Source organism: Balaenoptera musculus, chromosome 4 (genome assembly GCF_009873245.2).
Source record: "Balaenoptera musculus isolate JJ_BM4_2016_0621 chromosome 4, mBalMus1.pri.v3, whole genome shotgun sequence".
NCBI lineage: Eukaryota > Metazoa > Chordata > Mammalia > Artiodactyla > Balaenopteridae > Balaenoptera > Balaenoptera musculus.
Window position 1 is genome coordinate 47,422,811 of NC_045788.1, and position 22,245 is coordinate 47,445,055.

The 22,245-nt window shown below is 37.9% G+C and overlaps 1 protein-coding gene across 9 annotated transcripts in view; it reads right to left on the reverse strand.

Annotated features, from left to right (window-relative positions):
• Window positions 1-22,245, reverse strand: part of MECOM (MDS1 and EVI1 complex locus) — a 565,106-nt gene that overhangs the window by 115,093 nt on the left and 427,768 nt on the right. The window lies entirely within an intron of this gene.

Consider the following 22,245-nt stretch of genomic DNA (forward strand, 5'->3'; position numbering starts at 1 on the left):
AGCTATCTACACAAGAAATTTACAGTGGCTTAAGACATTTTTATACTCCATCCCTACTTCCTAGGAATACCTTTTTTCAAATGGAAAGAAAAGAAAAAGAGTTACACGTTCAATGTTAATTAGCCTTATTTATAAACGTGCATCTAAACCTGTAACCTCAACAGACAATATATTAAGCTACTAAAAGGAGAATTACAGTTACATTGAGTGTGACCCAAACAAGAAAATGAAGCCACTCCGCCCTACACAGTACAAGACGTCCAGTTCAGAGGAGACCACGGTGAGGGGCTCTGTGAAACCAGCCACAACCTGCTGATCTTAGAGTGGTTATTTTAGTTTTACTCTGCAGTTCCTGGATTCTGCGGGTTTAAATCAACTCCCTCTCTTTATTTAGACCTCATCGTGGAGCTTTAAAATAGTATCCCGTTGACAAGAATCTGAGTTCCTTCAGACCTAATATCACGTCAAGCTGCCGGGCTGAGACCTTACATGCCAAGTCCCAGCCTAGGATGAATTTTTATAAGTGAGTTATAAACCCCTCAAAAACAGGGTTTATAATGGAAATGCTGACAGACTCTTAACTATCGAGTTTCTAGTGGGTTCCTGTTTAATATACTGTATTTCTTCCCCTTGAAGATATTAATTTACTTTTTGAAATGTTCATTGCTGAGATTAAGCGTAGGTTTTTGAAATGTGTTCATAGGCAATTTATGCATGAGTAGAAATGTACTCTTCTCCAGATGTACAGAATACTAATTTGAAAATGATTTACAGGCCACACCGTACTGTACATTCCATTCCCTTCTGAAAAGTTAAGACAAGCTTTTCCTCTGACATAACACCAGGATCCTCTATATAACATAAAGAGAGTGTGTTAGCAATAGTTGTATAAATTCTTGAGATGTCAACTCTAGGATAGGTCAGACTAGAAAGAGTGAACTGCCAGGACCCGTGGAATAAGGGGGAAATGGGAAGATTCAAGAAGAGGAAAATTAACAGAAGCACAAACGCAAATAGGAACTTTCCATCTTAAGGGAGTATTTTCTGGTTTTGTCTTAATTAGATCTCTTAGAATCTTAGAATGTTAAAATTGAAAGAATTTTACAAATCATCTAACCTAGACATTGCAAACTTGTGGCCTGGGGTCCAAATTAAGCCCCATAATATAAGTAAGGCGCATAAAAAGGTTGGCATCTAATGATGTCAATAAGTAATTGGGAAATTTCACCCCAAAAGGAGAATTTCTATTTCTCTTAAAAACTGGAAAGATTTGAACACACCTAACTTGCATTCTCCCATAGAAATGATTGGCCGGAGATGAGTATCGGTAATTCCCTGTAGAATGGGAGTGAGTCCTCTGCTGTGCCAGGGTCCACTCTTCCTGTTTCACACATTCATGTTATCTTCCCGGCCCCTGATGCATCATGTTTGTGAATCCTGTCTGGAGATTATCTTGCCCAGGAATCCAAGCTTGTTTGTGGCAGGGTTGGGATGAAAGTAAGGTCAAATCTTAACGCATTTCCCTCTCTGCACTACCAGCACATTATCCCCCAACATAGTTCCCTTCCTTGGTCAATTCCCTGCTGAGCGAAAGATGAGCCCAGAGAAAAATACATGCAAAACTCAAAAAACTCAGGGTCTTCAGCAACTATGGCTTCCTTTACCCCATTGCCACCCCATTTATAGAACGCTTAGCTGAATACTTCGGTGACTCTTCGGAGGAACGAGAAAACCTCTATAATTCCAAAGGGTGTAGTGTTCTAATGCTTGCAAAACCTTTTTGCATCTCGAACACTGTTTCTCAAACCTTGGCTTCACTCAAAAATCACCTGCAGAGTGCTTAAAATTATGAAGCCTGAGTCCCACAACAGATTTATTAAGTTGGAATTTCTAGGTGGGAGATCCAGGCACAATATTTGCAAAACAATTCCCTAGATGATTCTAGTGAACAGCCAGGGTTAACAAACACTGGTCCAGAAGGTAGTTGACTATTTTATTATATTCAAATGGAAATATTAAACATATTTTGGGGTAGGAAAATGATGTGTAATAGAAAATGGCTTGAAAAGCAGTTTTAAACTGTCTCGATAAACAAAATGATGATAGAAGGCAAAGAACAAAAAGATCTTGAAACATAGTGACCTCTTTCCTAAACGAAGGAGTTGTTAAAAGATTATCCATAGCTACTCACTTCATGGTTATGTGCTTTCATCATTGAGGAAGAAAGGTCTTCCTAAAATAGCTGGGAAATAAACAGTGAGCACATAGATGACAGGTCAGGCAGCAAGGAGAGGTGCAGTATCTCTGAAGGATGACACAAGATGTATAGGAGTTCCAGGTTAAGAATAGTTCTCAATGTTTCCTGGAAAGGAGTTCCATATCCTCAGGAAGAAGAGACTATCTCAGAATATCCCATCTGGATACACAGAAGACGGAAGTCACATTTACAGTAAGAGTTGAGCTTAAGCAGAGAATAAACTATAATTAATATCTGGTAAAATCCGAAGAGCAGCAATTACTCACGTAGGAAGCTCTTTGTAAAAATATGGGTATTATGTTAACAGAAAGACTATACAAAATTTTACGAGGTAACAGGGACGTTTATTAGCTTTCAGAATCCTGGTTGCACAAGGGCTAAAGACATAATTTTCTTAAGCAAACAAAAAACTCCCTACATGTATATACATAATGTATATTTGTGTGTGTGTGTGTTATATGCAGATGAAGTTCTATCTGTTTCTAAGAATAAAAGAATGCTTCCTAGTGTAGATGATATTGATGATTTTTCTTGATACTCTATTTCCAAAGCTAAAAAATTATGAACTTCACAAAAGATTTAGGTAATTAACGCTTATTGCTCATGTCTTCTGTTAAGATTCATCAAATGTGGCCTCACATTGAAAAGCTTATAGTTTAGAACTCAGAGATATTTTAAGCAATTTCTGCAGTCCTTTAAAAATTCAGAAGCAGTTCTTCTCAGTTCCCTCACCTCCCCACCTCGCACCATGTTGACAATGTGCATGATAACAGGAGTTACATATAGAATTTCAACTCTCATATTTGAACCCCTATAACAAGTCAGACACTGTGCTGGAAAGTTTACATGTGTTATCTTTAAACCTTACAACAAGATAGAAAACTAATTATTACTTTACCTCTTTACAGATAAGGAAATTAAAACTCGGCGAGAGTAAGGAACTTGCCCACACTCACATGGCTGGCTGGTAGCAAATCTGAGATTCAAGTCCAGATGTATTCCAAAGCCCTTCATCTTTCTATTATAATGCACTCTGCTAGAGATTATATATATATATATATATATATATATATATATATATATATATATATATATATAAAATATATATACACTATAATTTTTTAAGCTAAAGAGTTGGGTACTTTTATTGAAATTTGTGATGCTTCTTGTATAAAATGCCCTCCCTCCAGTTTCCTATCTATTCAAAAAAGCTCATAACAGCCTCTGTTTTTGACTGAAGATGTCAGTTATTAAAAAAGAGTGGAATTTGTCAAGTCAATAACATTGCTATAGATATCGCAAACTAATGGTGCTAGCACTTAGAACATATTTAGATATATTTTATTTAAATCACTTTTTATGTTAAAGTAAGGATCAAAATAGCCATGTAAAGGTGAAGAAGCGTATTTCTCAAGGCACGGAGGCGTTACTGTTAAGGATTCTATGGAAATACACAATAGATATCAATATACAATAGATATCAGTAACTGAGTGACACGTTGACAGATATTAAGCAGTAGAAAAGAGAGTTCTTGAAGTAATCAAGGAGAATATGTTACCAATGGGATAAGAAAATGACTTAGGGCTAACTAATCAGAAGAGACAGTGCTCTCAGTCTCTCTCTCTCTCAATCAAGCAATCAATTTTATTGAGATATAATTCATTCATTTTAAGTAAGTCGATGACTTTTGACAAATGTATATAGCCACGTAACCACCATCACAATTGAGACATAAAACAGTTCCATCTCCCTCATGCCCCTTTGTGGTCAATTTCCCCTTCTCCATGACCCTCCCCAGGCAATTATTGATCGGTATAGATTAGTTTTTCTCTACTAATCAGTATAGACTAGTTTCCCTGTTCTAGAATTTTATATAAATGTAATCAGAGAGTATATATTCTTCAGTGTCCAGCTTCTTTTGCCCAACACAAGGTCTGCGAGATTCATTCACTGCATGGCATATATCAATAGTTCATTCCTATTTATCGCTGAGTAGTATTCCAGTGCAGGATACACCAAATTTGTTTATTAATTCAACTATTAGTGGATATTTGGGTAGTTTCCAGCTCTGTGATATTATGATTAACAGTACAGTGAATGTGTGTTGCCTGTCTTTTTGTGGACCCAAGTTTTCGTTTTTCTTGGGTAAACAACTAGGACTGAATTGCTGGACTACAGAGGAAGAAACTTCTGAACTGTTTCTCCAAGTGGAGGCACTATTTTACATTCCCACCAGCAATGTATGAGATCTCTCTATTTTAAGATACAGTTTTCTACCTCCAAGGGCCAAATACTGCCCCTTGAGGCTTGAGACACTATCTCAATGATCAGACAAGTTAGCAAAAAACAGAAACAAAAAAATAAATGAACACGCAAACAAAAACACGATGCTACATATCAACCATCCCAATTGTTGGCCTGTCTTCTACTGTCTTTGTCTGGCAGGGAAGGTAGGAGTCTCTTTCACGCTTTCTGTCTTCCTGTGAAATTAACCAACCGAAGATCTCTTCTCCAGTCTCGTTTTCCAGAGTGGCACCACTGACCACCACCTCTTTCTTAAAATATGCCCTCTCACAGACTCGCGTGACACAGCACTCCTGGTTCTTCTATATCACGGAGCGCCTTGACTTTGTCTCCTTTACTGATTCCTTCTTTAGATGTTACAGTACCTGTGAGTTTAGATTTAAGCCCTCTTCCTTCTCTGCACTCTCTTCTGAAGATGGTTCATCCAGTTCCAGGACTTTAAAGACCATCTATGCTCACAATTCTCAAATTTATATCATTAGTCCTGACCTCACTTTTGAGTTCCAGACCTTTCTATCCAGTTGCCTACTTGCATCTCCATCTAAATGTTTCATAGATATCTCAAATTTCGTTTCCTATATTCGGAACTCTTGAAGTACCTCCCTCCCCATCCACTCCTCACTAAGCCTCTCTTGTCTCACTCATCTCTACCCCAAAAATAGCTCATCCATTTCCTCAAGCCAATCACATAGGAGTTAGACTCAATTTCTCTTTTTTCTCTCTATCTACCTCCAATCCATCAGAAAAGCTTTTGGGGAGTTCTCTCTTTCAAATATATCTAGAAACTGTCTGCATGTCTCTCTCTTCCACCTCCTCAAAGTTATCACCATTCAATGCAGCAGTCGCTCCTCTATTATCCCTACAATTGGTTCTCCTCACAGCAACCAGAGTGATCTTTAGACAACATAAATCAGGTCATGCCATCCCCACTGTTAAAATGCTCTAACGGTTTTCTATTGCATCTAGAATAAAGTTCAGACTTACACCATGACCTATACAGCCCTACCATACTCCCCTGCTTGCAGAACAGTGCTTGTAGTTAACTGTAATGTTAATGAATAAAAGGGACGGGGTGAAACACATGTGCTTAACTGCTTGTAAGGGGACCAAACTTAACAAGTGACCATTTACACTGTCTTCTAAAACAGTGTGAAGACCTAACAACACAGGCAACCAAAGTAATCAGCTACCTCCACTTTGTGTACAGTTCTGGCCCCCAACTAGCCTCTATTATTCCACTCTCCCCTTGTTTACTATGCTTCCGGCTTTTCTGATGTTCCCCAAATATGGCAACCTCCTTCTTGCCTCAGGGCCTTTGCACCTGCTGTTGCCTTTGCCTGACATGCTCTCCTGCCTGATTTTCACATCAGCAGATCCTTCTATCATTCAGCCCTCACTCAACCCATTTCTCAGGGAACCTTCCCTCACCTCCTCCTTTAAAGTAGCCACCCCCCATCACAAAGCTTAACCCTAGGCACTGTCACATTACCTCACTTTGTTGCTTTCTTTGTATTTTTTACTGTTTGGAATTTGCTTATTTATTTACTAATAGAATATCAATTTTCACAGCAGGAATGGAAGCACCATGAGGCCAGAGATAATATCTATCTGCTTTATGCTTGACCTGTAGCTTTTAGGCACATTGTAAGTGCTCAAAATATAGCTGTTAAAGTAATGGGTCTTTATAGTAATAAAAAAAAAATGAGAAATACACCTGTGAAAAGTAGAGTTAGGTTAAATTTCAAATTTAAAAGTATTTTGGAAGATCAAAAAACAAAAAAGAAGCAAAAAAATTTAGAAAGGAATATATGCGAGCTTAGTTAATTTCATCCTGTTTTGGCATTTTGAAAATTTCCTTTACTTTCCCTTTTTAAAAAATGTTTACTCCATTTGGAATAATCATCTTTTTGCTCCATTTTTACTCTACATCTCAACTTTCACCTTACTGAGAGAGTGAGATGGGGGTCCATTTTCAAATAAGGACACACTTGATTAACTACAAACTGAGGAGCCTGAACCAGTTTTAAAGATCGCCAGAGAAGGAAATGCCACAGGCTCTTTTGATGGTTTTAGGTTCTTCTTTTTAAACAAACTTAGCTGGCTCTTAATGCAAAAAAAAAAAAGAGCATAGTTATATTTTGTACTCTTTAAAAACTGCCCGGCTTTATTAATATTTTGCCAATAATATACAATTAAATCAATTTCTTTACCCAGAGAAAATGAAGTTTTTATTTGAAAGAGGGTCCTAAACCTGAACCAGAAGTTTCCGTTTATTTTACCAACTGGGACCCCGACTTCAGCAGTAAACACTTCCTGCTCTCATGGCTGAAGGGCCATATATTATCTGAAATAATTTCTTTAGTCTGTGACTTGAGGAAGAAAAGTGACTTGCCCTTATTTATCTTTTTTAGAGGCTACATGGATTTTAGTGTCCTTGAAAACCAGTGATTGAGAGCAAAGAATTAGCATTACCACACATCTGTATGATACCATTCATCTAAAGATCCCAAAGCATTTTTGAGTGTCTACACTGCCCCCATCTTTCAATTGCTAGAGCATTTTGGTTGAAGGCAGGCAACAGCTATATTTGTTCCCTTTTGTGGCTTTGTAAAAGCCAACATTTAAGAAGAGTAACGTGTATGGGTGTCAGTGGGATTAAGCAGGTCTCACTCAGCTTGCAGTGCCAGCAGCCAAAAGCTAAACACACAGGGGATGCCCAGCATATATTTGTCCAATTTAACTTAATCATGTAATTAGGCCTTTAATGTTAAATAATGGAAAAGACACATTTGAAGGGACACATTGACGTTTGCAAACAGGAAGAATGGCGCTCAGGAGCACTACATTTATTACTAACTTAAAAAAAAAAAGAAAACTAACGCTAGGAAACTACGTTTTGATGAAAAACAAATTCTTAAATCTTTTTTCGGGTATAGCTCTCACAAGTTCTTGGTCACGTTTCAATGAGGAAAAGGGTTTTTGTTTGTTGTTTGTTTTTAACTCTCTTTAGCCTTTAAGTCATTGAGTAACCTAATACTAATAAATCCTACAAGATAAGTAATTCAAAATGAGTTTTAAGAAATGTTGTAGTGGATGATTCTGAAAAATATCTATATATACCTGGATTCATTAATAAGTATATTTTCCTTCATTAGAGGTGCCAACATAATGATTGTTATTTTATAATTTTCTACCACCTAAATAAATAAGTCTGAAAGTTTACAAGGAAAAATATCTCTAATATATAAAATATATATTATATAGTGTTATATTATTTATACATATTATATGTTTTTAAAATCCAAGTAGAATTCCCTCTGCTAAACTCAGAAGATTCAGAAAACCAAATGCCCAGGCTTCTCTTACAGAAATTTGAAAATAGAAGGGCAATTTTTAAAAACCCAGTATCATTCACTGAAAGTAGCCATGTTTGTTGAAGTTTATATTAAGTTCCATGCTATGTAATTATTCTCTACACAATATTCTTTGGATTAAACTCTTCCCTAAATAAAGAACAACAAACCAATCAGAAGAAGTCTTATGAAGTACTTTCCAGAAGACTCATTGTCTCTCCCCTCCCTTTCCTTTTTTGAAAAAAGCAGACTTTCTTCTAAAGAAGCAATTTTACATGGTGTGTAAAACCGACCTTGGAGAAAAGGTAGAACACAAAGATTAATCACTTATGGTAAATTTAAACATGAATGCGTGGAAATTCTCCTTTTCTGAAATCCTCCATTTCTTTTAAAACATTAAAAGAAAGAAATAAATTTTGGTAATAAATTGCTGTGAGTTTTTGCCATATCCTGTGTCCTTACTCACTCGGAACAATTGATGCTTGGCACCATTCAACGAGGTTTACATACACTTGTAAAAACAGGAGCCCCTTCACTTTCCCTTTAAGAGTCGTTTAGTGAAGTTATGCTTGTTGATTTTTACTCTCATTATTAAAATTCCTCATTAAACCTGCCTGAAAACTGAACGTAATTCCTTTCACCTGATGTGGCAAAATCACCCTCCCCCGCCGCCCCCGCCCCCCAGGACCATTTTATTACAAAAGAACGATAGATTTCCTTGCTGGGTACAGTAAGAGCCATGTGACTAATGCACTTTCTATCCCACAGAAGGCCTAATATTGTTAATTTACAAAATCAATTCAAGGGAACCACTTCGAAGGCAAACTAGGGTCGGGCATATGGATCGCTCCAGAAATGATGTGTCAGTTCCAAGGCTGGCATCCCGCCTCCGCTGGCATCTAGCAGTTTTCACTCTTCCAGACAATTTGGCCCTTGATTTCAAACAAATGCATCCTGAAGGCCTAATGCCAGGAATAGTTTGATATGATTTATGCTCCGTGTTTTCTCACAACCCAGAAAATTTTAGACCTAAAAGACATATTTTTGCATTATTTAGCATTTGCTGTGAGTCGTGTGTAAGCCAAAGTTATTTTACTGTCAACCTTAATTTTTCTGGACCTCTGAGTGGAGTCAGCTCAGCAGTGTTTCCACCTCTTGTTTGTTGCACAATAAGAAAGTTTGCTGGCTGCTATCACCGATCCCTAAGTTCCAGATCTCTCCTTTCTAATGGGAGGATGGCGAAAATAGCATTTGGTTGCCATTGTTTGATGTCAAAATGACCACCATTAAAACTATTTTTTCTCCAAAGAATTTACTGTTTTAACCAGATTCACAGCAATCCTCTTTTACTTATTCAGAACTTATGGGTATGGAAGACATAGATGAATTTCTTTGGAAAATAAAAATCATCTCTTTGTATCCTGCTGACCCTAAATATAGAAATCAATTGTGTTGCTTCTAGCAGTGCTTAGGTGTAGGTGTATCTTAAAAGTAATAGTTGAAACGTTCCCAAATCTCTTAAATGACATCTCATCACTGACCACCAGGTCATGAGATGGTGTGGTTTTCCCCCAGCTTCCTGCATTCATCTTTTTTGCTATTTCTAAAATGAGGAGAAACGAATGCACTACTTATTTAAGCAAACTTCTCTCTAAACAAAAATGCACATTAAGCCCTCTCCTTATCCACTATTTACATAGGCCACTTAAAACAGAAAAAATATACTGCTCCATAATTTAAAAGTCATAAAAATCCACCACAGGGTTTAGCCACTAATAGCCACACAAACAGGAATGGTACCATGTAGAACAATTGACACCCCTACCCCGTGGGTTGACCTTGGCTTCCTTGCACAGCCAGGTAACAGGAGGGCAGATTATCCACTCTTCAGATAATGGGCACCACAGACTTAGAGGATGAACTGGTGACAAAATGATGTGGATTAGGATGCCAGAGTAAGCACTGACCACGTGGCTCTCTCCTCACTTCTGTTTGACCCCCACAGATCAAATTTCTTATCTCTTGCCTGTGCAAGTGAACTACAGCTAGACTTGGATTTATTTTCCTGGCATCTTCCTTTGATTTTTTAAAAAATTTGTATTTTATATTGGAGTATAGTTGATTAACAACATTGTGACAGTTTTAGGTGTACAGCAAAGCAAAGTGGTACATACATACAATGGAATATTACTCAAAGAACGAAATACTGCCATCTGCAGCAACATGGATGGACCTAGAAATTGTCATACTGAGTGAAGTAAGTCAGACAGAGAAAGAGAAATATCGTTGATATCACTTATATGCAGAATCTAAAAAGATATGATACAAATGCACTTATTTACAAAACAGAAACAGACTCACAGACTTAGAGAACTGAACTTATGGTTACTGGGAGAAAGGATAGTTAGGGAGTTTGGGATTGACACGTACACACTGTTATACTTCCTTTGATTTTTGATAAAACACTTCTGTGGATTCAAGAAGGCATAAAACAAAAAGAGGAAAGGTTCAGATACAGGGTTCCATTTGGGGTTTGTACTAAGCTAGAACATTGCACTTCATACTGCTCAAGTTCAGAGAGACAAAGTAGCAAATTCTTTAGTATTTTGGTAAACTGTCCACAATTAACAAACTACTCACATGAAATACTTGACAAAATAAATATCGTGTCTGTAATTTAAAAGTGATAAAAATACCAACATAGAGTAGTTTATCTCACTCACCCACAAACATAATAGGTATTTACAGCCTGGCCAAGGCACTGACAACAATTTCATTATACATCCTAAATTCTCAGTGTTTCTGATTAAATATTTTTTAATAACTGTAGAGTGAAGCTAATGCCTGTGACACCAATAATTTGACCACTTAAATCATGCCAGGCTAAAACTTTCATAATATAGCTTGAGGGCTGGGGATCTAGAAATTACATTTTTATATTGAAGGAAAGAGGAGTCTAACTTTGTACTTTTAAAATAAAGGTTCAAAAATCCATGAATTCTGAAAAGTTACAGAAAAAATGATTCATTTACTCAAAGTTGTGTGACAGTTTGCGACATTCTGACAAAATATTTTAATATAAGAAAATAAAACTTTCAGCAGAGTCATCAGAAAAGCAGGGCTGCTACTTAATTTGTAGTAGAATCTTTTAAATCTTAATGGAGGGCTCTAAAATCAGGTGTATGCAGGCACTAAAAACCTTAGGGACTTGCCAATGTGATGGAAAGTTACTTTAGGCAGTGATCCCAATAACGCCACACTTGGGTGGGAAGTTTATAAGGAAAAACAGGAAGTGATGCCAGGGATCACAAAAGGACACTTACCTTTTGCTTGGAATGAATATTTTAATGTCCCAAGTGCTATGCACCCGGGGGAGGGGGGGCAGGGGGAGGCAGTGTCTCTGATAAAGCCCACAACCTGTGGCCACACACATTGACTTCAAAAGCTGTGGAATATTGTGTCAGGTTAGTATAAGTTTCTATCCTGTGTTTGAATACTACCAAATGAGATCTGTATCACTGTTAACTTTTATTTCTTAATCATCCTAGGTACTAGGTTTGCAAAAAGCCTGCTACTTCTTGCCTACATTCATTCTGGGGATTTAAATGTTCTCTCTTTAATTAATTTTACAATTTTATTTTGACAGAGAGTGTTGTACCTTATTGAATTTAAAGTCATCATGACAATGGGTTTGGATGGGCTTGCAAATTCAGCAGTGAACAACTCTCTTCCTAATTATTCCATTCCTCCCACTCACCCAGCCCCACTTGTGTAGCTGCACGTGTGTGTGTGTGTGTGTGTGTGTGTGTGATTTTCTCCAATATCCTGAACTACAGGTAAGCTCCTGAGTGTGTTGTACCTGCCACATCCGTAGCACACTATACCTCCCAGCGTCACTGCTGTGGTCCTTTTTTGCAGCAACTGTAAAATTTAGCACGTTATCCTCACTTGCTATGAAAGCAAACACTGAAGGGTCACAGAATCAAAGGAGTCACTTGCAAATACTTTTAAGGGCAGAGGTACTGAGTTTTCAATTGTTCTGCTTCTACTGAATATCACTCTATATCAGGTCTTCTTAAAAATCTTAAGGGCTTCCCTGGTGGCGCAGTGGTTGAGAATCTGCCTGCCAATGCAGGGGACACGGGTTCGAGCCCTGGGCTGGGAAGATCCCACATGCCGCGGAGCAACTAGGCCCGTGAGCCACAATTACTGAGCCTGTGCGTCTGGAGCCTGTGCTCCGAAACAAGAGAGGCCGCGATAATGAGAGGCCCACGCACCGCGATGAAGAGTGACCCCCACTTGCCACAACTAGAGAAAGCCCTCGCACAGAAACGAAGACCCAACACAGCCATAAATAAAAAATAAATAAATAAAAATTAAAAAAAAAAAATCTTAAGATCATTCCTAGATTATAAGGTAAACTTACAGCTAACTTTGTGGCAAAAAATTAGGAGGCTTAATGTATAATTAGAAAATAAAACTTACTTCTTTTCTCAGTGAGACCTAACTGTGAGAAGAGTTTCTACCTGTCCCCCCACCTGCTGACACTTTATATTCCTCTTACTTGTTTTCTTTTTCCTTCTTAACACTTATTTCTATATAATAAACTACATATTTTTCTTTATTTATTGACTGTTCTTATCAGTAGAAGGAAAAGTCCAAGAGGGCTGGAATATTTGTCTGTTTTGTCAACTAGTGTATCTCCTGAGACTAGAACAGTGCCTGGTCCAAAGATGAGGTTCAAAAAAATATTTGCTGAATGAATGAACAAATCAATGAAACCAAAGAGGGAGGTTAGGGGAAGACGCAGTATAGAATAATGCTCAGTGGTGTAGGTACTGATTTCAGGCTGCTTGGATTCAAAAGCCATTTCTGTCTTTTTCTGGTTGCATAACCTTGAGCAAGCTATTTACACCCTCTCCTTTTCCTAATCATTCAAATGGGGGAAATACCAGAACTATCTCACAGTATTAAAAGGATAAAAAGATGATCCTTGCATAGAATTTAGCACCATTTCTGAAACAGTATGCAGTAACTATATGTTAACTAATAGTGCTACTATTATTATTATCATCATCACTATAGCCATCTTCCTCATCATAATTTTATGAGGGTAGCATTAGATACAAATCATGAATGAGTATTTAAAAATACTTCAGGGACTTCCCTGGCGGTCCAGTGGTTAAGACCCCACGCTTCCACTGCAAGGGGAGTGGGTTTGATCCCTGGTGGCGGAACTAAGATCCCACATGCCGCACGGCAAGGCCAAAGAATAAGAATTAAAATAAATTAAAAACAACAAAAATACTTCAGTAAATGACATTTTGGAGTAAATTCACAAATTATTCGTGTCTCTTTACATACTTCTGTCTGGCCACGCAATCAAAAGATCCCACTATCCAAAGAGAATTGCTTCCTCCCTCCTCAACTTCTTCCCGTGCAAGGAGCTGAAGTATGTGCCCGGAAACTGTCCATTCATTGCCTATGGCCATCTTGGGCCCATGGGCTTTTCAGGGTCTTAAAGAGACGTTTCAGGGAGGGTCAGCGGGCAGTTTCTGGAAGTCAGTTGGTCTGGTTTTGAATGGGTTGGGCTAAGTGATCATTAAGGATTTATCTGGTTTTTAAATTTTATGATATTTGCCTAACTTGTCACTCAGAGAAAGGGCAGCGAGAAACGTAAAACGGGAATAATCACTTACATTTCTTGCTTTCATTTTGTCATTATCCATGTATTCATTGCATTCATTCATTTATCCATTCCTTTGTTCTACATATGTTGACTCTGTACAAAGGTAAACCAGACTTCATCTGTGTCACCAAGTAGTTTGGCACCAGTGAGAGGCAGACTAAAAACCTGAGTGAAATGGTATTTCTGTTGTTGTTTTCTGATACTCCTGGTCTTATCTTACAATTGCTCCATAGATGTCCTATCCAAAATGGTAACCACTAGCCACATGTCACTATTCAAATTTACATTATTTAAATTTAAAAATTCATTTCCTCAGACCACAAGAAATATTTCAAATGCTCAGTAGCCACATGTGGCCAGAGACTACCACACTGGACAGCACAGAGGGAGAATATTTTTATCATCACAGCAAGTTCTCTTGGTCAGTGCTGCTCCTAGAATATGAGTTACTGATAAGTTTAAAAGTAACAAACAATTTTCCGGGGTCCAATATTAGCTAGCTTATTAAAGCAAACTTAATTGAAATGGCAAGCAGTAATCATTAGCAGAGATTCCAAATTAATTTAAAGGTACCTATGGTTTTGAAATTAATTCCAAACATTGGCTGCCCTCAGCGCCTTGTTACAGCCTCTTATTCCTGCCATTAGACAACAGCGAACCCCACATATGGTGCCCTGACTGGTCACATGATTTTTTAATATCCACATGATGGCACTAAAATGGCCTATTAGATTTACAGTGTCATTAACCTTCCAAAATAAAATGAGAGTCTGCTCTGGCAGGGGAAAAAAAAGTGTGACTGCTGTTGGGTTTTGGGTAACCAGTCTGTGAGGAAATGTTGACAGGGGTCAGTGTGACATCATCTTTCATTCGGCCCCAAAGCTGTCAGGCCCTCCCCAGATGTCTGAAACACAGATATAAATTTTCATTATCCAGCAGCAAAGGGCCAGAGGTACACCAAATGAATTTTTTACCAATCAAATTATAGCTCGTTGCCAGATTAAGTGTAAACGCTAATTTTGTGAAGTTTTCTTCTGGTCATTTATCTACAACTCCACAAAGTAACCTTGCTGAATCCGGAAAGATTTCTAAATCAAATTATTGTTTTTATAATCTCATTGTGGACACCGCAAAATTGAATAAAAAGAAATTCCATTAAGAATGAATAGTGCCTTCTTCCATAGAACAATTAGGTTTTTTTACATTTTTTTTTTTTTTAAAGAAAATGCAAAGGCAAGGAATACTAAGGACTCAGAGAAGACATGACTTCACCATTCTGGGCCTCAGTTTCTCCATCTATGAAGTGATGGGACTGGATATGGTAACCACTGATTGTGTGGTATAAGAATGGCTATAAGGATCCGTGCTTCTATATTGGCAAATCTCACGTCCAAAGTCCTCTATTTTTAATATGAGGTTTGGGAATAAAACAGCCCCCAATTAAAAATTTTAGTAGATTGTATAAGTCCAACTATGTATTTCTTGCTTGGAAATTAGAACTCATTTTCCCATAAAAAATGTGAAACATTTCCCTTCCCATGTGACACATGGTACATCACATAGTTGATGTTACAATGAAATATGGTTGTAGATCAGATCAGAAATAAATGAAAAAGAAATGAAGGAAACGATAGCAAAGATCAATAAAACTAAAAGCTGGTTCTTTGAGAAGATAAACAAAATTGATAAACCATTAGCCAGACTCATGAAGAAAAAAAGGGAGAAGACTCAAATCAATAGAATTAGAAATGAAAAAGGGGAAGTAACAACTGACACTGCAGAAATACAAAAGATCATGAGAGATTATTACAAGCAACTATATGCCAATAAAACAGACAGCCTGGAAGAAATGGACAAATTCTTAGAAATGCACAACCTTCCAAGACTGAACCAGGAAGAAATAGAAAATATGAACAGACCAATCACAAGCACTGAAACTGAGACTGTGATTAAAAATCTTCCAACAAACAAAAGCCCAGGACCAGATGCCTATATAGGCAAATTCTATCAAACATTTAGAGAAGAGATAACACCTATCCTTCTCAAACTCCTCCAAAATATAGCAGAGGGAAGAACACTCCCAAAATCATTCTACGAGGCCACCATCACTCTGATACCAAAACCAGACAAAGATGTCACAAAAAAAGAAAACTACAGACCAATATCACTGATGAACATAGATGCAAAAATCCTCAACAAAATACTAGCAAACAGAATCCAACAGCACATTAAAAGGATCATACACTGTGATAAAGTGGGGTTTATCCCAGGAATGCAAGGATTCTTCAATACAGGCAAATCAATCAATGTGATACACCATATTAAACAAATTGAAAGAGAAAAACCAAATAATCATCTCAATCGATGCAGAGAAAGTTTTCGACAAAATTCAACACCCATTTATGATAAAAACTCTACAGAAAGTAGGCATAGAGGGAACTTACCTCAACATAACAAAGGCCATATATGACAAACCCACAGCCAACATCATCCTCAATGGTGAAAAACTGAAACTATTTCCACTAAGATCAGGAACAAGACAAGGTTGCCCACACTCACCACTATTAGTCAACATAGTTTTGGAAGTTTTAGCCACAGCAATCAGAGAAAAAAAGAAATAAAAGGAATCCAAATCAGAAAAGAAGAAGTAAAGCAGTCACTGTTTGCAAATGACATGATACTATACATAGAGAATCCTAAAGATGCTACCAGAAAACTACTAGAGCTAATCAATGGATTTGGTAAAGTAGCAGGATACAAAATTAATGCACAGAAATCTCTTGCATTCCTATACACTAATGACGAAAAATCTGAAAGTGAAATTAAGAAAACACTCCCATTTACCACTGCAACAAAAAGAATAAAATACCTAGGAATAAACCTACCTAAGGAGACAAAAGACCTGTATGCAGAAAATTTTAAGACACTGATGAAAGAAATTAAAGATGATACAAATAGATGGAGAGATATACCATGTTCTTGGATTGGAAGAATCAACATTGTGAAAATGACTATACCACCCAAAGCAATCTACAGATTCAATGCAATCCCTATCAAACTACCAAAGGCATTTTTCACAGAACTAGTACAAAAAATTTCACAATTTGTATGGAACCACAAAAGACCCCGAATAGCCAAAGCAATCTTGAGAAAGAAAAACAGAGCTGGAGGAATCAGGCTCCCTGACTTCAGACTATACTACAAAGCTACAGTAATCAAGACAGTATGGTACTGGTGCAAAAACAGGAATATAGATCAATGGAACAGGATAGAAAGCCCAGAGATAAACCCACACACATATGGTCATCTTATCATTGATAAAGGAGGCAAGAATATACAATGGAGAAAAGATAGCCTCTTTGATAAGTGGTGCTGGGAAAACTTGACAGCTACATGTAAAAGAATGAAATTAGAACACTCCCTAACACCATACACAAAAATAAACTCAAAATGGATTAAAGACCTACATGTAAGGCCAGACACTATCAAACTCTTAGAGGACAACATAGGCAGAACACTCTATGACATAAATCACAGCAAGATCCTTTTTGACCCACCTCCTAGAGAAATGGAAATAAAAACAAAAATAAACAAATGGGACCTCATGAAACTTAAAAGCTTTTGCACAGGAAAGGAAACCATAAACAAGACGAAAAGACAACCCTCAGAATGGGAGAAAGTATTTGCAAATGAAGCAACTGACAAAAGATTAATCTTCAAAATTTACAAGCAGCTCATGCAGCTCAATATCAAAAAAACAAACAACCCAATCCAAAAATGGGCAGAAGACCTAAATAGACATTTCTCCAAAGAAGATATACAGATTGCCAACAAACACATGAGAGAATGCTCAACATCATTAATCATTAGAGAAATGCAAATCAAAACTACAATGAGATATCATCTCACACCAGTCAGAATGGCCATCATCAAAAAGTCTACAAACAATAAATGCTGGAGAGGGTGTGGAGAAAAGGGAACACTCATACACTGTTGGTGGGAATGTAAATTGATACAGCCACTATGGAGAACAGTATGGAGGTTCCTTAAAAAACTAAAAGTAGAACTACCATATGACCCAGCAATCCCACTACTGGGCATATACCCTGAGGAAACCATAATTCAAAAAGAGTCATGTACCACAATGTTCATTGCAGCTCTATTTACAATAGCCAGGACATGGAAGCAACCTGAATGTCCATCGACAGATGAATGGATAAAGAAGATGTGGTGCATATACACAATGGACTATTACTCAGCCATAAAAAGAAACGAAATTGAGTTATTTGTAGGGAGGTGGATGGACCTAGAGTCTGTCATACAGAGTGAAGTAAGTCAGAAAGAGAAAAACAAATACTGTATGCTAAGACATATATATGGAATCTAAAAAAAAAAAAAAATGGTCATGAAGAACCTAGGGGCAAGACAGGAATAAAGACACAGACCTACTAGAGAATGGACTTGAGGACATGGAGAGGGGGAAGGGTAAGCTGGGACAAAGTGAGAGAGTGGTAGTGTATCTATGGACATATGTACACTACCACATGTAAAATAGATGGCTAGTGGGAAGCAGCCGCATAGCACAGGGAGATCAGCTCGGTGCTTTGTGACCAGGTAGAAGGGTGGGATAGGGAGGGTGGGAGGGAGGGAGACACAAGAGGGAAGAGATATGGGGATATATGTATATGTATAACTGATTCACTTTGCTATAAAGCAGAAACTAACACACCATTGTAAAGCAATTATACTCCAGTAAAAATGTTAAAAAAAAAAAAAAAAAGAAAAGAAATATGGTTGTACCATGACAGAACAAGTACCCTATTACTAGTAGTAGCAATCATTTGATTCAACAATACATACATGGGAAAAATTATTCATGCTTTACTCTGGATATCAGAAACTGTATCTCCTTTGTTTAAGACTCTGCAGCCCCTCCATCATCCTTCAAATTCCAACCCACTAGTAGTGACTCCGAGGACCTCAGGTAGGCCTCCAGCAGGATAGGGGCCCAACCAAGAGAAGCAAAGCAGCAGTAATGAAGGGAAGGTGGGGAAAGGGAAGTTCTGAGCATGGGAGGGAAAGCACTGAGGAAGACCTAGAACTCCTGACAGGTTTAAAACTCAGAAGCTTTTCTCAAGAAAAAGAAAAACAGTGACTCTAGAATTTTCTTTTGAGCCCCTGGAATGCTCTATTTGACTACTGTGTCCTAGAGTTCTTCCCAGTTTTTCTTTTTTAAAAACATGCATACCTTGTAGAAAAAGACAAAGACCGCTTAAGTGCCAGGAATACCCAGTCTTTGCTCCAAAACATAAAAAGACTGTATTTCAGAGGAAAAAAAACAAACTGTACACACCAACTCTGGTTTTTCATCTAGGATGTGGTGGGGCAGCTGTACTAAGAAGCACGGTAGGAAGTAGCTTAGAGGTTAGGGGGAGAATAATCTAAGAGCATATGGAGAATGTCAGCTTGTGCAGGGCCCATTTCAAGTCTTCCTTCCCCTACACCTCTCATCACCAACACTACTGCTACCTAAACTTATGTTCAAGACCAGCCATGGAGTGTCTGTGGAAAAACAAAGACCCAGCCGTGATAGAGCGTGTGAATAGGAGTCAGGTGGACAGAAATTCAAAGCAACGGCAAGGAGTCAGGTGGAGGTTCGGTGGTCATCCAGCAATGCGCACCCAAGTGAGTGGTTTCTGTGTTTGAATGGCTTAAGGGAGACACCACGACGTCATGTGTTCTCAAAACCCAGCCCCAAGACATTTAACAGGTCGCTGCCATCCATACCCAGAAACACACAATTCTATCCTGAGTCAGTCACTTCAGTGGAAAACCCTATGCCTCAGTCATCATATTTAGACCTGTCTCAACAAACCTCAGAGTAAAAATAGAGTGAGGCCACTGCGGATCGGAAGAAGGGCGACAAATAATTTCCCAGCCCTTGTAAATACTGAGATAGCCCATTGTTTACAGTGTGACTTAATTTTTAAATAGAGAGACTGAGTATAAAACGTACAGTATTTGTGATCCATCAGGGATCAAGAAGCAAAGCAACAGGGACCACAGAGAATCAAGAAACCTGAAAAGCCCCACCGGCCGTAAGGCCATCCAGCACTTGGCTAACACTGCAACAATCTGTTGAGTTGAGCATAAACGAAGGATACAAATTAGATTTCCCCTGAAAGCCACAAGATTAAACATTAAGGGGCAAGTCTTGGCAAAATGTATGTGTGTATTTTCCAAAACCAAGTTTTATTAAAAAAAAAAAAAAAGTTCACGAAGTCTGTTAAATACATTGCTCAGATTTTCACATACTTAAATATTTGTTTAACTTAAATGAACACAGTATTCAGGTAAATCAAGACAGATGATATTGACAATCCTAATGAAAGTGTTGATTGGGAGGGCTCTAAAATGAATTTTATAGAGAAATAGTATCATTCGGTATCAATAGGTGAATTTTAGCATGAAAGCCACACAACTATATAATATTAAGAATATATAAACTATGGGAAAAATTCAAAATGTATCCTAAGTGGAGAGATATTTGGATTTCACTTTCAATATCCCATAACCTGTATGTTAAGAACTAACGTTAGGTGAGGATTCTGCTGTCTCAGCAGCTTAGAGGTGCATGCCTGGACTTACTATCTAGAAAACCAATGGGGACAGAGTAGGCTGAAGTGGGTCAATAAGAGTAAGAAGGGTTGCTTGTGTTTTTGAAGCACGTAGGAGAGAAACATCTCTGCCTTATGAAGGGTTAGTGGTCTTAGCTCTATCTTCTCCCAAATGTGCAATACCAAACAAAAAAAGGACCCATACCCAACGGCACCCCATTCCATCATCTTGTCTTGCAGATGGAGATGAAATATTAGCTGGCTTATCCTAAGATCTTTTCTTGCAAGCCCACAGACTGGTAAGGGAAATAAGTAACATACAACAGTAATGGTTCCAAAAAGTTCCTGTGACATAGAAGAAGGGAAATTGGCAAAGGGCTCCTGATTTCAGCAGGTAAGCTTCCACTGCCTCTTTTTATCCATTCCATTACACGCTGCCCTTGGTGGCCAATTATCTCCTTGTTCTCTTCAAGCTGTGTTCTCCCCACCCACGCTCTACACTTCTTTTTTAATCCAAGTGCAAGGAGGATGAAATGGACATTATGGGTAACCATGAACCCATTAAGGGAATCATTCGACCTAATTTTACCTGGGTAAAAAAGACTAAGGGACAGAAGCAGAATGTGGTTTTCCACGGGACCCAGAGCTTTGAAGGGCAGCTCTTTTTCTGGCTCTATGATGAAGATGCATAAAGCAATTTGTGAGAAGTACGCAGAAAGCGTTTTATCTATTTAAACCTCATGAGTTACATAGATTTTATTTCCTAAACCTTTCCGTAAATTCTTCATACTGGTTCTGTGCCAGGAGCTAATATTTTATCAAGCATCTACCATGGGCCAAGGAGGTGCAGTTATTCCCCCCGTTTTATAAATGAGGAAATGAAGTAATAGAGAATTTAGGTAACTTGCCCAAGGTCATAAAACTAACACTCTAACAGTGGGTTGAAACTACATTTTTCCCCTTTAGATATCTACATACAATGTGAATGTATTCTTTTTATTCAAGAGATTATATGCAATGATCAGTAATGGAAAGGGAAGTCAGCTAGTTATCCAGGGTCGTTCACATACAGAGATTTTACATAAAGCTCTTATTGACTGCAAGGAACTTAACTGACTTGTGCTGTATCTCAGAACTGCACTAAAAGTACTTCTATTTCCCCCATTTTCCAAAGAAAAGTTTTGTTTTGCTGTATCCGTGGCACTGGACAGGAGAGTCTTTGACATCTTTTGATTTGAGAAAAGATGTTCATAGACGATAAAAAGGCTCCCTTCCCCAACTCTCAGACCCTAGTAAGAGGGGCTTAACCTCATCAGTCTTCATTGTCTTCACTGCGTGGCCTTAGGCAAGTCACTGACTGAGCACTGAATCTTCCTTCTCTGAAAAAGAGTATCTGGGCTATTTAGTCAAACTCACTATTTTATTTTATAAAGCAGCCCGTGATGATGGATTAGTAAGTAGGTTAAGATTGTACAGAGTACTAATATTGTACAGAGTACTCATATTTACAAATGGGAAAAGGACTAGAGAGTTTTTATTGAACAAAAAAATTTTTAAGTGCTTAAAATCCGAAAAAAGCAAAAGGTAATTTCTCTGTAATATTTTGATTTTAAGACATACGAGAGAAAGGTGGAGAAAGAGAGAGCACATATATATGAATTCTGAACTTCACAATTCTTATTTTTAAAATTTTGTCTCCTATCTGATGAGATTTGGGTATAACATCCTATCTTTCCTCTACCAGGAACGTATTTGCCAAATGCCCTATTGGGTAAATGCTTCTAACTGAAAAATTCTGTACAGGTTTTCCTTTCTCTGTATCAGACCACAGGAGCTGACAGTAATCAGTCAGTGTGATTGGTTTTCTGGCTATGGGGACAGGGATGTCATGAACAGGCTTTGACTCCAACTAGGACCATAAAGTAACACACCTGAGAGATGAGAACTTTAAAGATCTGCTCTCAGCAAGCTGAGCCAGTTTGGCCATTCCTGACTGGCAGGCTGGATCCAGCATTTTGCTCAGG